Genomic DNA, 18,513 nt, shown 5'->3' on the forward strand with positions numbered 1-18,513 from the left:
CTCCTGCCGCCGCGGGCCCCGCCGGTGGCGCCCTGCGGGTAGCGGGTGGGCGCCGCTAAGTCAATATTTACACCCACCTACACCCACCCCTTCTTATATCTTCGGGTGATTTAGGTAAATGTCCGTACTTTTATGTCACTGCGGCAGTTCCCAGCAGAGGATTTGTTGTTCAAAGCCCCCTTGAGAAGGGAGAAGTCCCTCCCTGTGCTTCATGGCTGGGAAGTGCCAGCGCAGGAGGCCCTCAGGTCCCCTCAGACCAGGAAGAGCAACGCTCTGAAATACCCTTCTGGTGAACTCGGCCCTAAGTCTACAGTCACCTATTGGGAATGTCTCCACTGCTTCCACTAGGCTTTGGATTAGGGGCTCCTATCCAGGCACCATTTCTTTAAATCTAAAATGATGGTAATTATTTTTCAGAAGGATATTAGGAAGGGAAATTACATCTGTGTGAAACAGAGATGCTAGAGGAAGGTAGTRTCTTTGTCCACTGGTGTAGGTAAGAGCAAGTAGATGTGAGCACATTTTGGATATATCCATGCTCCTTTACCTCGTGCAGACTAGGACCTATGCTATTTGTCCTCGTAGCTGTAAGCATTTGCACTGTCATGCTGGAAAAATATATTGCCAAAGTGGAAGCAGGCTGTCTTAAAGCTTCATGCAAATCTATGTTTCCCTGTAACCTCTGTACTTGCTTGTGTTTTCTTCTGAATGTACTAAATTAACTCACAGCAAGGATCCCGTTAAGTCCCTTTCATAAGCAGAATTCGGTGGGTGCTGGTTTTCTGTCGTTGTAAGAATGTAGCAAGTAGGCTATTACATTGAAACCTCCTTTTTAACTTGCATTACCGTAAAAGGTCTTCTTCTTTGTATCATAAATATTTGTAACTTGTGGTCATAACTACCAGCGTCAAGTCTTGGAATGGAACCATCTTAAGTGTAACTAAGGTATAATAAACTTAAATAATTCATAGTTTTTCTTCTTGACTTTATAGTAAATGTGTGTTTAAAGGCCTGGAATAACTTTTAAACACAATAATGTTCAATGTAGTCTCTCTCTTTCTATGAAACTTACCTGACCTCTATAGCTTTCTGGGGACCCTGACAGAGACTTAAGCACATACTTGTCATTATGCACGGGGTTATATGAGCAGTGCCAAAAGACTGTGCCAAATGAAATTTCTATCACCTGATATAAACTGTCCCGGCTCTGTTGATTTAAATAGGGCCTATGATTTGCACAAGCTGAGGGTCTGATTCATAGACCTCAGCAGAAATGTTCACGTGTTTAAAGGTAATCAGGAGTATAAGAGCTTGAAGACTCAGAGCTGATGCACTTGGATTTTTGTACTGATAAGCACAGCAGTAGAGAATAATTTAGTAATACGGAAGTATCCCCTGCTAAGACTAAACTGCTGTATTTTAACCAGCTAATGTCACAAGTAGGAAATCGTGTTAGAAACCATGGCAGAGTTTTTCAGCAGAAATATCTTCATTTGCAATAGGTGGAGTTCTGAACTGTACTTCAGATCAGACGTTGCTGTTATATCCATGTGAAAGCAGCCTTTAAATACAGCTATAAATATAGCACACTCAGTGCACTGATTAAGATTGTGACTATAAATAGCCTTAAGATCATATTTAAATAGTTGTTCTGGTTATATTTCGTAATACTTGCAGTGAAATTTTGTGCTTAATATAAAAATACTGACTATGTCATCTGACTCCTTTGATGCACTGCATTAAAATTCCTGTGTCTAAGTACATATCACAGAGTCAACTTCATTTCTGTTCTATAAATAGTTTGAAATTAGGTCACCATTCTTGTAAGGGTGAGCTAAGCCTATACAGCTGATTTTAGGGAAATTATCTTTATAAAAATGTTTGGTTTTTTCCTCATACTCACCTACGGTGACACTATTCCATATCTATAATCAGTAATTTTACTATCTGTTCTGGCATATGTATTCTATGCTGGCAGGTTCTTTCAGATTTGTTTATAGTGACCCCTGCTGCAAAGGATTAAGACTGACATTTCTCTAAACCTTTAAAAAGGCGTTTACCCAATTATTTCAGAGCTCAGTTCAAAGAACCCACCAGTTGTAAATTCAAGTTAAGGATATAAAACTTGAAACGCCCTAATTTGGATCACTTGGAATAAAAGTAATCTAATAATGCGAGGCTTTTTCCTCTCATAAATATGTAGGATTTACTTTCTAACGCAATGCAGTACAGTTACACAGTGAGATGCCTTTTACTGTCCCAGATGTAGTGCTTGCTCAGTGTGTTACTCTTCTTTGATGGGGTTCACCTTGACACCAGTAAATTATCGTCAGATATGTTAATGTTTTTAGGGTTCCAATCAGGAAAGCATGTGCTTAAATTTATCTCTATTTGGGACAGCAAAAGAGTGAAAAAAAAACCCAGCACATTAAAGCATATGACTAAATTTAAACACAGATTGCTCCTCAAGTTTCAGAGGGATTTGGAAGTGAGTTTGTTGAAGTATTGCCCTGAGTAGAATGAATAAAACGCTTTCCCAAGCCTGGGCTTGAAAATTCTTCAGCACAAGGTAAGTCTATATGGTGTTTTACAAGCAAAAGATCCATCTGTTCTCCGAGCTGACCAAAACTTTGTGCAGCCATAGCTAGTGCATCATTTAACTTGAAATAATAGAACTTGCTAATGGAGAATGTATGAGCTCCAGCTTTGTGCTGGGTTTATACAGCTTTTATGRCTTCTTACCAGTCTGCACAGTGGACAAAATAAGTGTATATTTGCTTGCAAAAGATCTTCTAGATGTAAACCCAGTAAAACCCTTTGTCTATGTACGACTGTAAACGTTATCCAATGTGTGTGTGTGCACATGTGTACATGTGTGTTTGTGTGTGATTATATATTTAAAAGCTGTGTTAAAAGAACCTTACCTAGGCTGCAAATCCAAGCGAAAAGCCATGCTTGGAGCTACTAGAGCAATTGTGGCTCTCTGTCTCTCGCACAGCTCTTTACTGACGGAGAGAGTGATCCCAGGGAAAAAAAAGAAAATATCACAATTCATGAGGAGGCAAAATTAAACTTGTATGAACATCCCAGATTCTCATTATTCTGCCATATTGAGTGCTTTACTTTGCAATTTCAGTGGTATTCCAATACAGTTGAGTGCAATTTCTGAATTTCTATAGTAAAGTAAAAGCTAAGTTGAGTGCAGTTGTTCCTTCTCCCATGTTGCTAATGGGGCTTGAATACTGTGTCTTTTCCACAGTAGACAAAGCTGAAGATCATAAAACTGGTGAAAATTTGCCATCTTAGTGCAGCAGTGATGGATTTGTGGTTGTAATGGTAGGCAGTGGAAAGAAACCTAGCATAGCTGCCCTTTTCTCTCTTTTTCTAGGAACTGGGAAATTAATGCCACGTGAAATGTCGGCAGGGAAGGTGAGCCAGGGGGGCCATGTGCTGGGTCTTCCTCTCTCCTCTTTGAGAACTGGAGGAAATCCAGGTCTTCACAGTGTTCCCCATAAGGGGACAGAAAATTGGCTGTGTGGGGCAGATGCTAGATTAGTTATGGTATGAGAGAATGCAACCTGGTTCTTGGCCATGCTGCAGGAACATGCAGAGGGTCATATGGTCTGTGTTCAGTCTTCATATAGAAGGTAATCCATACCTCTCTGTCCTGCCTCAGCCCTTTGGCAGCTCCTGAGTTTGCTGCTTCTGTGGCCCTCGCTGCTGCTTTGRTGATGGTGTAGGCTGAACTGTGAGGTTTTCATGTGTTTTGTTATCATCTTGGCACACCGACAAATATTTCTTTAGGAGTGCAATAGGGAGAAGAGAATTGTTTTTTATCAGTCTGTTTCTCAACAAAAGCAACCAAATGTAATGAAACAAAGCTGTAAGAAGAGGGCCAGAAAGACACGAGAATCCAGCCCATGCCCTGAGCTTGTCCCACGTAGCCAGGCCCTAGGCCAGAAGTAAGATTATTAGGCACAAGCCTAAGCTAATAAGTCCTGCTGAGAGGCAGAGTATGTTAGCTTGGGCAGGGTGCCACGTTAGCATGACTCTACATCTTCCAGACACAGGCTAGCTTATGTCTGGGCAGCTCAGAGCACGAGCAGAGCTTCCTTGTATTTGTCTGTACCTGCACATAGCCTTGCAGAAGGGAAAAAAAATGAAAAAAACTCCCAGTTAAATAGGGCTCTTGCAAAGCAATGCTGGCATAACAGTACCTACCAAAAGAAGTATATATCCTACTCTAAAACGTCATCATTTCCCCCTTGTCTACAAGGCTTGGAAGAACAATGCAAGYAGTGGTACCGAATCCATAGTCTATCATTCCAATATGCCTTCAAAATGCTTTTGTAACCCCCAGCTGGTTTGGGATTCTTCTGTTCCTTCCTGTCTTAGAATGGGCTTCCTGCCTTCGGGCTCAAGGGCCTCTTTGCAAGAGACACAATCTCACTGCCTGTATTTGCACAGAAACACAGTGTGACAGCATCCCCACGTCACCTTCCCCACAGGTGCTGTTGTGCGTCTAGCAGTGACAGGGTGATTGGTGTTAAATAACAGTTTGGTTCGGGGCTGACAAATTTGAATCAGCAAAAGCAGAGATTTCTCGGGAAACAATTTTTGCCATATTTCGAGTTACCCTATTTTCTACTCGACATCCAGGCAAAGCACTAATATCTTTGTGTGGCAAAAATTGCCTCTTGGTTTTGGAGAACCAAGACACAGACAAAATAAGGGTTTTGCCCCAAAGGTACCAGGCTGTATCCTGCTCCTTCAGAGCCCGCTGGTGTTTCGTGCCGGGTCTCTGAACGGTGCAGCTGCACAGAGCAGGATAGTTGGGCTCTTCCTCCCCCTCATCCTCGCAGTTGTTGTGCAGAATTGCTACTAAAGCTCTGCTATATGTTAATCTTCCAATATATATAGGTAATGGGAATGGAAAAGAAAGCAGGCAAATATTATAAGACAGATAAGGGATATCAAAGGGTGTATTAACTGAAGTGTAGGCAATGTTTCTTGGATTACCAAATATATAAATTCAAAYGTTAAGATCTATTCATAATCTGAAACAGTTTGGGGATTTCTAGTGGGTATTCCTATCTTTAATTTCTGTAAATAAGCATGCTTAAGATTATAGTGAGTATTTTGATTGGGCTATACAATATTATAATGGGCTTTTTGGAAGTTATCACATTTGGGGGGAGTTTAGTTAGAATTAAAGCACTCCACTCAAATTTAGTTAACATAAATAACAAACCTCATTCTTCCTGCACTGTTATCCACATGAAAGCATTTTTCCCTATTTATTTTAATATTATTTGTCAGGGACAAATCAGAGTTTACAAAACAGGCTTTTGTTTGGATACATAGAAGGGCAGAAAGGATATAACATATCTGTATGCTCTATTAGCATTTATTTTTCTCCAGTTTCCTTTGTTTATAGCAGCACCCAGGTCAAGACCTTAAGCAGTCACAGGGCTATGTGTCTTGCTACATACAAGCTGATCAAACATATCACTTCTGAAAGCAGAAGATGATGCTGTCAAGTAGAAAGGCCACAAAACACGTTCATTCTGTTATTCCCATCTGTTCAAATAGAGGTTTAAGTGCTCACAAATTGATCAGATGCTTTCAGGAAGATATGAAAAGGATAGATGGAGGGAACATGAATCCAAATCTCAGTATCAGTTTCCTCCTGTGCTACAGATACCCTGTGTGACCTTTGATGAGTTATTCTTTCTGTGACCTCCTCCATAAAATGGGCTACTGTGTTTCCTAGAAGGCTGTGTGAGGACAAATAATGATTATGGTATGCTCAGATCTTAGTACRTGAAGGGGGCTACGTGAGAATAAGACAGATTTTAGTAACTAGGAGTTGTCTGAGCGTACAAGGCACCTGCACTCTCGTAGTAGAGGGCAGGTGAAAACATCATTTCCATCTATAATTTGGGTATTGTGTCATTTGATTTCATTACAAATTACAAAGAAAAAAGTGATATATTGAAAAGGCTGGCAAAATAAACTTCAAAAATTTCTTGGTTTGGTAAGTTAATAAAAACTGGATGTATATCTCTTTATGTCAGTATAAAAGACTKATATCATAAAAGTTAAAACTTTCTAGTCCTCTCAAAAATATTGTATTGTTAAATTCCRTTTGGAAATATTGACTATGTTGTCATTTTTGTGCCTTTTTTTAATGGATGATTCCTGTCATATAAATTTGACCAGTTCCTGACAGTGCATTTACCCTATTTGCTATTTTTCTGCTACCTACTGCCACAGTAGTTTATACTTCTTTACCTCTCAGTTAGCATTTTCTCTCTTTACTCATCCTCAAGAGCAAATATGCTTTAAAATTCAATGGATTTTACCCTGAGAGGATTTTTTTAATGTATGTGGACAAGACCACATAACTATAAATAGCAAGATGAGAGTCATTACAGCCTCTATCACATGCCTGAAATGCCACTGTCTTCAGCAGAGCTGAGACTGAGGATTGATCAGTCTCATCCTAGGTTTGAGCTGAGAAAGGCACCACTTTTTGCTGAGGGGAACAACTTTTTTCTTTTCTTTAAATCCAGCAGCTCTGCAATTCATTATTGCAGCCAGCAGCTACCACTGGAATATCATGCTTGGCCAGGACATGGCCTTCCTGTAGTGAAGTTAYAGCTTGTTTTCTGACTGTAGTTGTAAGAGTTAAGTTGTTTTACTAGTATGGTAGCCTGCAATTTTGTTCAAAAATACTTTGAAGGTGATTCTGATAGTAATCCTACTGACCACTCTTCTAAATAATTATGGTCAGCCCTGCAGTCCTGGTCACTGTATCTGTTCAGTTTGAAGCATACACAGTATTTTGTTACCAGGCCAAACTTTGGAGGTAATATAAACATATTTAATGCCTCCTCTATGCTGACTTTGAAGTCACGTTGTTAAGTTCAAGAAACAGTGAGCCAGCAACTCTGCTTTAATAAGAATAACAAGCCTAGAAAATGGACAGTTTTTGTTATTTGGCTTTGTCTACCTTATCCTGCACCACAGCAGATCATTCATTCTCTGACAAGCAATTTGAAAAATCCCAATGAATGGAGAATGTTGACACATAAAACTYAGCTGCTATTTCTGTAGAACAACTATATATAGCCAGGTATAATTGCTTCTATAAATAAAATACCAGTGAACACATTACAAGTTTGAAGAGGAACTTTGAGCTTCCATCACGTCTATTTGCTGACTCCCACCCGTATACACATTATGACTTTGCAGTCATAGTTTTGCAATGCCATGCAACTTAATTTAGGATATGCTTGACATATTACACTTCCCCACATTCCTAAATGAAGTRCTCTTCCATTAGCAGTGAGCTAACTGCTCAGTTCTCATTTTAGCTGCCCACTTCAGCTTTCCTGGGTGAAGAAAAGTATGTTCATTTCCCTGAAACCTGTAATACCCTACGTAGCACTGTAATGCAATTGCTTGTTATTAGGAGTTTATTGTTAAGATTTGTGAACACATAACAAAGCGGTTAGGTGACCGTGGGGATGTGAATACAGTATTTATACCATGTTATTTTGAAAGCTGCAGTTTTTTTAAAAAGTCTGTCTTTGAAGTGGCAGTTACAGACAGTAAAAGTGAGGTCAACTGCTAGAAGATARAGTCAGAAGTGATATATATTTTACTAAATCTATGATCAGTGTTTGAGAGGCAAGACATTACCAGCTATCCTGAAGACCATTTTGCAGGTAAGAGGTTAAATATTGGTTAAATATTTTGGAGGATATATTTGCAAAAATCTCAATAATCACTTCCACTCAGTGAAGGAGAAGACCTATGGCCTATTAGCTCTGGTGTTTTTGTTTATTAATTCTGGAAAAACTAAGAAGTCTGCTCATCCTTTATACTTTTTATTTGTATAGACTTAGCAAGTTCACACACAAGGAGTACAGATGATATAAGGAATACATAAGAGTTTTTAAATGCTTTGTTTCTTTTTTCTTTTTTCTAATCCCTACTTAATAATTCTAATTTAGGTTAATCTGTCTAGATTCTGTTGCAATCTGCCTAGATATCTGCTGCATATGAAACTTCAGGGAAGAATACAGATCTATTTCTATTTCCTTGGTTTGGTCCTTTTGGTGTTTAATATTATCAAAACACCTGGGAGCCGCTGTGCTGGAGAGCAGTGTCCTACCATGCTGTGTGCCAAACAACAGATCAAATGTAGACCAATGCTCTGCATGTGTTTGTAGGAGTCACAACAAAGGAGGATTTTACGTTCTGAAGACCAACGCAGGGGTTGGCATCTGTCTCCAGGGAACTCCTAGGGATAAAGGTAGCACAGGAAAAACACTAAAGATTTTGAATTAATACATAAGAAATGAGTTGTTAGTGACCCAGAGGTGGATGTAGGTAGAATGGGGGCGAGCTGTGTAGGGAATTAAAAGTGAAAACGTATGAGAAAGGGAATGAATCACTAGAGCAAGCAAGATGCTGTCATAGGCAGAGCTTTTGTGAAAGCCTACAGAGATCCCTGCAGCGTTGTGAAGGAATGGGARTGGTGCAGGATTCCATCTATCACAGCGAAACAGGCAGCATGTTGCTCAGTTGTAAATTGGGCAGACTGTGACTGAAGATTTGACTGCTGGAAAAAATCCGCACAGCAAACTGTGAAGACAGTTCGGAGAAGATGATGATGCCTGTGCTATTACACCTGACAGGAGTGTGACAAGAAAGCAGGTAACAAAGACGGCTCATGGTGGGAAACAAAATCACACCAACTTGTTTRTTTTGTCTCCTCGTTCAAGTAAGTTTGCAACAATTCAACATTAGTTCCCCAAAGTGTTAGCATTTTTGTTCTACATGTTGTCAAACAAAGTGGCAACCAGTAACCACCTATACTTTAGTAGTGTTGTTTCTCTAACAACATCAATAAATATTATTGATAGGCAATAATCCAACATCCTACCAATAATATCCCAAGTGTAAGTACACACAATACCAAAGAATAGTGACATTAAACTCTTTGTGGGCTGGCTCTAATATTTTATGGGTAGAAATACTATTTTAGAACCACTTTTTGCCAGTCCCAAAAAAGGTTTTATGGTCAAACTGCTAGTTAAATTGACAATTACCAGAGGGCAGGCTATTATCAGTTATCATATGGCAGAATTAATCTAGCAAAAATTGCTTTAAAATGAATGATTACCATATGAAGTAATATGGAGGTTCATGTTTGGAGGCTATCACAGGAATATGAGAAAATAAACCAAATAATCTAAATGTACAAATCCCTTCCCTCTTTGGTCAGGCACAAACTCTTGTGAGCTTTCACCTGCTTAGTTTGCTGGTAGTGCTGGATCTAGATTTTGTCCAGTACTGGGTGAGTTTCTTGTAGAGTTTGGAAGGGCCCTCCATAGGATTAATTAGTTTTTGATTTATACTAAGAGGACTTTGGGAGGACTTTGGGAAGCTCTCTTGTAAAACAGAATAACATAGGCGGATATGATAGTTGATAGTTGAACAATTGCTTGAAGGACAAATCTGGAAAGTATTCTTATCCATGAAAATTCCAGGGAATAGACTTAAATTGAATCATACAGTATAGATCAATCCTCTATTTCCTAACTTTTGAGATTGGAACATATGTACCTTTCCATTACAGTAATGTGATTTTTCCCCACCGAATGTCTTTTTCAACGCAAGCTATTGGTCTACATAATGTTGCTGATCAACGTTTCATAGTGCAAGATGCACCATATTTGGGCTGAAAGGCATGGTGGCTATATCTCACAGCTTGCTGACTTCCAATATCTATCTGAAAGTTATTTCTCATCTGTAGATTTGTATTGCCAAAGTAAGGAGGATTATGTTTCAGTGAAAGACTTCTGTTTCATTGCTGGCCTAATGACTGAAAAAGGGTTCAGTTTTCACTCCCAAAGCCCAACCCTCAAAATTCTTCAACTCTCTCGCATGCATAATTTTCCAACTTTTCTTTTTTCTTGATAGATTTATGCATGCATTTAAATGTAGGATATAGGCCTAAATTAGGCCTATAAAATATAGGCCTAAGTGAGCCAAAGTTATGTGAACTCTTTCCAAAATTAAAAACAAACAAAAAAAAAAGTAATTGAAATTAGGTGTTGAAATTCAGTATATCTCAATATAGTGCTCTAACTGTAAGAGCAAAGTGTCTCAATTTAAAACTCATAACTTTGAAACAATTACATTGATTTTTCCAGGTTTGACATGCTTCAGATGATAACAAAATTAAAAACAAATAAACTAGGTGTGATGTTTCTGCCCTCTGCCATTATAGAAATATCCAGGCATTAATTATGCACTGAAACATCTGAAAAGGGTTATGATATTAATCCACACATAACTCAGAAATGTCTGGAATGATATTACTCAAACCTTTGTATAGAAGAAGATTAGGAAAAACTGGATACATTTCCCTCAAGAAGTGAAACCTTGAAAAGTTAGTGAGAATATCTTGTAAAAATGTTAGAACTAAGATGAAATTCTACTTTGATTATATAACAGCTGCTTCTGCCATACTTATTGAATTAAAAAAAATACAATTTTATACCTGATTTTTATAGTCCTTTTCCCTCCTCTCTCCCATATGAATTCCCATTGCATATAACACCCTTGTGTATTTTGCAATACATCCAAGCTACCTTGTTTTGCTGGGGGAAGATGTATTCTCACACTGTATCTTTAATTTATAAATATGCATTTAACCTAATACATGAAGTAACAACATTTGTAACCAGGCTAAATACTACAGTTTGAACTGTTATGTTCTAACTGTGTATGTTAAATATACACTGGAACATAGGAGCACAAAAGACAAATCTCCTTACTTTGAAAGGGAGACATGGATATGCAGATGTCACTATAACCAATCATTAAAATAAATTAAATGGGGAAAAATGAAAGCGAACCAAAGAATACTACATGATTCAAATGAGTATATACATTTTATTAGTTATTTCCTGAAGAATTATGAAATACTGTAAGGACTGTGATACCTGCAAGAATAATAGAGAAACAGAGAAAGCTGTGAGGTTATCAAGGCACAATCCTAATTAAGTAACAGTAACTTATATCTTTAGGGCTTTTCTCAGGATTGGAAGTTCATAACTAACTTTAATGGCAGTGGATCATGCATTTTCTTGCAAGAATTGTCCTGCTTCATAGAATCACATCCTCCTTTGCTTTTTACCCCTCTCATGCTGCATGAGAAGAGACTGGGATTATGTTTATGAAAGAAATTCTTTGTGTTGATCTCATTATGAAAGTTTCATAATGTACAATACAGTAGAGAGGAGACTAAGTGAAAGAGACGAAGATCTATCTGGACAGATCATGGGGTGAGTACATGGTGAGCCTGTAAACGCAGAAGACTGATGGCGTGTGACAAATCACAACCATGTCTACAAACACGAAGAGTAAAAAGAAAAGTAAAACAAACTGTGGAGGAGTAATTATGGCCAGCTGATCCTTTAAGGCTTCATTCCTCATGTGAACTCTAAAGCCATGAATCATGTTTGTTTAGCAGTCAGATGTTTCCTATTCTGCATTTGACAGCGGAGGCTCCCAATGCATGAGCCTGTGGGAAAAGACCTTTCTGTCTGCCCACACCTTAACATTTTGTGCAGATACAGTCTGCTGACATATTCTTACTTGTCTACCACTTGATACCACTCATGCATTTTCTCATTGACACCCTTCCTTTTCTTACGGAAAGTATGTTAGAGAAACAACCATTACGAGAGTGTTCATATTTTAGATAGTTTAAACTGCCACCTATACCAGGACTTCTGGCACTTGGAAGAAATAACAATTTTGTAATTGCATAKCTAGATACCACATTTCAGTTCTCCAAAGAAATGTAGAGGAATATCTGTACTGCAGAGTCCTGAGCACTGACATTTCAGACTGAGATATTGTGCACATACATAAGATTTTGAGGGCTTTTGTTATCATTGTATCTTGCTAATGAAGCCAGGTAAAAAAAAGAACTCAGTGTGCTCTACATGTCCTGAGTGACATTACTGTAAATATTGTAAATCATTAAATCACTTATTTTTGTATTACTTTCTCAGTTTTGAAAGTTTGATTTCTTGAATGGTGCAGTGGGAAAAGGCTGCTGGAAGGCTGATATCGTGGGATACAGCTTTTATTAATGACTCTTTTAATGATTTCACATGTGATTTTAAGCAGGTGATTTGGACCACATTCTCAAAACCTTCCACTTGAGATAGCTAAGATATTTCCTGTCAGATTTTCCACAATTAAAGCACTCAGGATTCAGAGTCACTTCCAAAATGTAACCCTTCMAAAATACATACTTTTGAAAAGCATTTTCCTTTTCTTCTATGTTTAATTGATAAGAAACTGATGTGTGATTTAAAATTGTTTAAAATTAGCAAAAGCTCATACTGAAAGTCACAGCTTGGACACACTCAGCTGCAATTTAACCTCTGTGTGACGAGTTGTCTTGGAGGGTCACATGTAACAGTGAAAGGTACTCTCTATTTTCTAACCACCAGTTAGATGAATCCTAGCAATGTCTCAACAAACCAGACTAAGAGTCTGTCCTGCCCWACTCCAGTAACTCAACCCCTTAACGTTTCACAGGATAGCTGCAAGATCAGCTACATGGTCATTGAGAGAAACTTCTGTGTCTGCTTTAGTGAAACCGTAGGCCTTCCAGATTTGCARTCTGTTCTGGAGGGAATATGCTGAATAAAGATGGTGGGCACTTTCCGTACTGTATTACTWAGAGAACTACTATCTCTATTACTAAGAGATAGTAAGAGAAAATTCCCTTTCCTGAAGGGAAATGCCCTMAGATTCTCTGGGAGGGTACCTTTTGTGGAGGTCCCTCTCAAATGGGGAAGAGTTTCCAGTAGGAATGGTACTGTAGTATTGTACTGATAGACTTAAAGCAGAAATAAGAGCAAACGMCAACAGAAGCATGGATAAATAACAACCAGTCCCAAAATGCATGGGAACTTCGTAATTCTCTCTGAGGTGGTGCAGCTCCTCATCACTCTGTTCCAATATTATTCCCAGCAAGAGCAACTAATTAGTAGGTTAGAATACAGTTAGACTCCTATTAAAGTCCAGAGCAATGCCAGCAAACTGCAAGCTTTCCTGGCCAATAAACTTGTTTTAAATTCTCTAGTGAAGGCTGAAAACTAAAYGTGTTTGGTGTAGAGTAGATCTGGGTTTTACCCTGCACAAGCTTCTCCAACAACTCCATGCTTTGAACTGGAAATCCACAGTGAATGCTGCCAACATGTACTGGGCTCAACACAGGCCTGTGTTTGGGACACATTTCCAGTGTAGAAATAGTGCTGTATTCTACCAGAGAGCTGCTACAGTGCTAGAGCTTTTTATACCAGTATAATAAAATTGTCCACAAGCAAAATTTTTGCACCATATATACGTATACATACATATATATATATATATATATATATATATATTTTTTTTTGGTAACAGTCCCTGGCATAGCTGTGTTTTCCTGGGCTCATACTGCTCTATGGTCCTGACCAGGTAAGCCAGAAGTCTGTAGTCTAGATATGACCTAAGCATATGTTCTGTAACTCAAAGCATGATTTTGTGGCACATGCAGACATGTCCGAGCTGGCTCTAATCTATCCGTCTTAGCTAAGAACAGTCAGGAAGGTGTGATATCATGGGGTTCAGTCTTGGGGTTCAGCTACCTGAGATCATAAGGTGACATAAGTAGACAYTGGGTCCAAGTTACCATATCACTATGTCTGCCAGAACTTGGTACTTTAAAGCTGCAGATCCTGCAAACCCCTATCGGTTGCAATGCAGATATAGTCTAAAAGTTTTCTCCCCAACAAAACCTAACAAACCGAGGCTCAGTTTAATATATTCTAAAAGAAACTGGGAAGAGTACCAAAAGTATACTTAAACTACAGAGAGAGTTGGAGAGCATTAATCACACCTTGAAAAGATCTYCTTTGCTAAGACATTTCACAGAGAACATTAGGAGTGTCCTCAGGTACATGCTTTTCAGTGAAGAATAAATTACARGGGAATTGGCTGGACACAAGAGGAGCTATCAGAGCAGTGTTGGCAGTTTGAATAAACTCATTGAAACTAAGCTTTTCCTTCATTTTTAGGAAAAAAAGAATAAGATATTGGTGTACCCAAAAGATCCTCTGCCGCATGATAGGAATGAAAATATTCTTGAGGATGTTCACTTTATATCTATGAGTCCAAAGTTAAATATCTAAATAATCATTTGACTTCCAAAGATGCTTAGCATTCACTGGCAGTCTTTGATTCCAGCAATTTCATGCCAGGAAGGGGCTGATCCCACTAATATTCAGCTATTTCTCTTGTATAAACAGATCTAGTAAGTTCAAAGGAATTCAGTGGAAGTTCCTGTGTTAGAGAACATCTTCACATACAGAAGGCTTTTAATATATTCATGTCTAGCATGGAAGCATGGATTCGGAAACAAAAAATACTCAAAATTCATAATGTTTGAGTTTTATTCCATTTTGGCAGAGAGGTGTTTCAGAAAATCTCTCCTTCCTTATAAGCCTGAATTTTTGCATGTGCTTGTTTTAGTATAACTTTACTTTAGTATAACTTTAATTGTTTTAGAACTTTAAGAAATGATGCTCCTTTAAAAAACAAAGCCAAACAAAATCCCTTTTCGTTCTCTCAGATTACCCACCTGAAACAACCTGAAATAAGCCAGCAGTTGTCAAAGACTGAAGCAGGGCTTCAGGAGAGTCCCAGAAACCGACACAGGCGTTCGTTTTGAAATGACCGAGATAGGTACAGCCCCCTGCTTCATTTACTGCTGACCACCGATTTGACCATTGGACCATGGGGAAAACAAACCAAAACCCAACCAAAGGAAAAAGCCCACTCTTGCCTCTGGACAACCCAGCCGAGCTGTCCATCAACCTGGGGCAAGGACCGCTCCAAAGCTGCGGAAGCTGTGGCTCTAGGAACTGCACAAAGCCGGTCGCAAGTCCTGGATGGATCTTACAGGCTCCCTCCAGCAGATAGAGCTGTTTCTCCACAGAGCCATGTCGCATTCCTAGGCCGCGGAGAGGTCAGGGGCTGAGCGGAGGTAACAAGCGCTGCCTCCAGCTTCCTGCTCCCTCCATCCATTTCCCTGGCGCTCCCCACAAAGCAGGGGAAGCAGAGGCTGAACGGGACTGGAAGGAGCAAAAGATGTTCGGAAAGGCTTCTCTCTGCAGATGACTACACGCTGTTGTTTCCGTTGCTGTCTGCTGCAAGCTGAATGCACCCCCTTCTGAAATTAAGCTGCATGTGCAAATACAGCGCGCTTTTATGATCTTCTGGGAGTKCTTTCCTTACAGCGTTCAGAACACCCTGCCTGCACAGTCGTCTGCCAACCAGCTGCATTGAGAAAATCAACCCACAAATCTGCARCACTCCTATGGCTGGGTAGTACAGGCCTTGAGGAGTCTGGACACAAAACCAGGTGTATTTTAGTCTCCTAGGCAGTGTTGAGCAGGAGATTTGATAAGCTACTTTGGGGGAGTAAATTGATTTCTTAACCAGTCTTGTGTATCCAGATTCTAGGCCCTCCACATCCTGTTGAGAGATGGTGGCAAGAGCACCTCAGGTATAAGCACCATAGAGTGCAATTTGCCACTCTGCTGTAGTTTTTCTACCAGGACACAGGATGCAGGCAGAGTGTTTCCTCTTGCCTTTCTATAGCAGAGATATGGCCCATCCTGTGTCGCTGTCTTTACCTTCCGAGAACCAATGGAAGGACTAGAAGTTGCTCTTCAATGCTTGAAGAACCAAACCCTTCTCAACAGTTGGAGAAGAGCAAAAATTAAGATTAAAATCATGTAAAAAACTAAATGCTTAGAAATCTACTGCGTTAGAAATGGGCACTGACAGCTGCAATGCTCTTTATTGTCTGTTAGGGAAACACAATTTTTGAGGTAGTACTGCCAATTTCTCTATTGATGAACTTTRTAGGAAGTATCTGAATGTTGTTGTATCACAACATTGTATCTGAGATCACAACATTGTACCTGAGATACAACATTGTATCTGAGTTAATTGGATTTTAAGAGTGGGTTTTGGTTTTGGTAAGTTAATAATTGCTTAATGTTAAAAGCTCATTCTTGACATGGACCTGCTTTCTGAAAGTTTATTAAAAAAGAAGAATAAAAACATACATACAGTGAAGGAAATTAAACGAATGCAACGAAGGAAAACAGTGTAGGGTATGTGCACAGATACTTTCCTAATCGAYGTAAGGAACTGACTGATCCTAGTGAGCTTGTTGGCCCTCATTCATGCCGCTGTCTCCTTACAAAAGCCTGTGAACCAAACCTTATTTTGCTTCACTGCATGGGAAAGTACTGCCCATCAGTGCCTACAATTAATCACGTAAATTATATATGCAATTTCCTCCAAATAGGATTTCTTAATATGATTGTATATATTATTTGTGTAAATGTTATATAATATACAGGTGTGTTTATAGTATATAGGTGTAATCTCACAGAGATGCTAGGTCATTAAACTCTCCATGGAAATTGTGTTTATTTAAATCTCATTTTTGACATTCAGAATATGTATAGTTGAAAGCCTCATAAAAATAAATAGGAAAGAATCAAAAGAGGTATCTGTTCAGCTTTTAAATTTTCTAAGGTAGAAAATACTTTCTACATTAACTGTAATTCAGAAACATAAAYGTAAGGAAAGATTTACTTGCATAGGCCTTAATTCTGATGCATTAAGACTGTGTATAGCGCAGTATGGGCCAGGTTATGCTTGGCGTGGGAGAGGAGGAGGTGATTCCTGTACGTTGCTGTGGCCTGTGAGTACAAGGCTTCAGAGAAGCAAAGCTGTGGATGTATCRCAGCTGTCTGAGTGCGAGCCCAGGAAACACTGATCTGGGAGGAAGGCATTTCCTGCAATTGGCGCCATATCACAGCTCAGCATCAAAAGGTTGTGCTTGAGCATTGTCAAAATGATAATGAGCATGGAAATTTTACTGTGCTTCTGCTTTTACTAGTAGTTTGAGTTGCAGTAGGCACCAAAAAGGCTTTCCTCCGTTAACGTGAATGGTGCAGTGACCCCTACTAGGCTTCATTAGCACAGTGTCCTCAGCCTGGAATCTACTCTGGGAGCGCGGAGCCTGGCGCGGGTTTATCAGCTCCAGACATGGTGCCTGCCCARGCCATTACCTGCAGAAGGAATCTGTAAGTATCTGCTCTGTGCTCCCCTGCCAGAAAGTCAAGTTCCAGACATAGGACTTCGTGCTAACCTATTAAATCCTTACTTGACTGGATCTGAGCAATCYGCATCCTTTTTGCTCTGTTTTGTGGCTTTTTTCAAGGGCTCCAGTTCAAACGCTCGAGCTAGCCCAAGGCTGCTCTTCCTTGTACCAAAGCGAACTGGATCTTTACCAAATCTCAYAAAGGGCCCTTCTTGCAAGAGATTGACAGAAGCACTGGCTAAAAATAAGCAAACCAGGGATCCTTCTCACCAAAGGAAGCCGCGTAGCTCCGCAGCCTGTGTTTTTGGGAGGGGAAACCTGGTCCCTGGGTGATTTAACCGCATTAACTGAGCACAAGGGGGATGAAAACGACCGAGGTGGTACCCGGCGCGCAGGCAGGCTCGATGCAACACGAAGCAGCTCTGCTGGGAGTAGTTTTTATTCCTTTGGGTACCCCCAAGCGCCGCAGCACCTCGGCGCGGTGCCCAGGGCAGACGGGCGGAGGCCGGGGCACCGGGGCAGGCGATGGGCACCGCAGCGGGGCCGCCCCGGTCCGGGAAGGCGGCAGGGAAGGAAGGAGGCGCCGGGCCGGGCCGGGCCGGGCCGGGCGGGCCGCGGGAGGCCGCGGCGCTCGCTCGCTCGCTCTCCGTGGGGAAAGGCCGCCCGCGGCCCGGCCCCCGCTGACGTCGCGCGGCCTCCGCCGCCGGTCGCAGCGGGCCGGGGGCCGGGGAAGGGGCCGCAGCTCGCGGCCCGTGCGGGGCCGTGGCCGGGGCGGCTCGCGGCCGCGGCGCTGCCCCGGGGCGGGATTCCAGCGATAAAACACTCCAATAAAGCTCACGGGCTATTTAAAGCTCCGCAGGAAGACGCGCAAGGATGTTTTTTTCCACGCTGCTTCGCCACTTTTATCCCGGGAGGAGGAGGAGGAGGAGGTGGAGGAGGAGGAAGGAGGGGGAGGGGGCGCGCACACCACAGCCGGGCTAGCACAAATCGCGCACGAACACGGGGCGCGCGGCAGCCGCGGCGCCACGCGGGGCTTTTCCCCGCGCGGCCCGCTCCCGCCGCGGGCAAAACTTGGGAGCTCCGCGCAGAGCGGGGCGAGTGCGCGCTCACACACACACACACACACACACATAGACACACACACGCAACGCTCCCTCCCCGCCGCCGTTTGCGCATTTCCTGCAGCGGCGCGGAGCGGGAGGCGGGCCGGGCTGCGCGGCGCGGCGCGGAGGAGGCGGCGCGGGGAG

Source organism: Nothoprocta perdicaria, unplaced genomic scaffold (assembly GCF_003342845.1).
Source record: "Nothoprocta perdicaria isolate Ctin4 unplaced genomic scaffold, notPer1 scaffold_43, whole genome shotgun sequence".
NCBI classification, from domain to species: domain Eukaryota; kingdom Metazoa; phylum Chordata; class Aves; order Tinamiformes; family Tinamidae; genus Nothoprocta; species Nothoprocta perdicaria.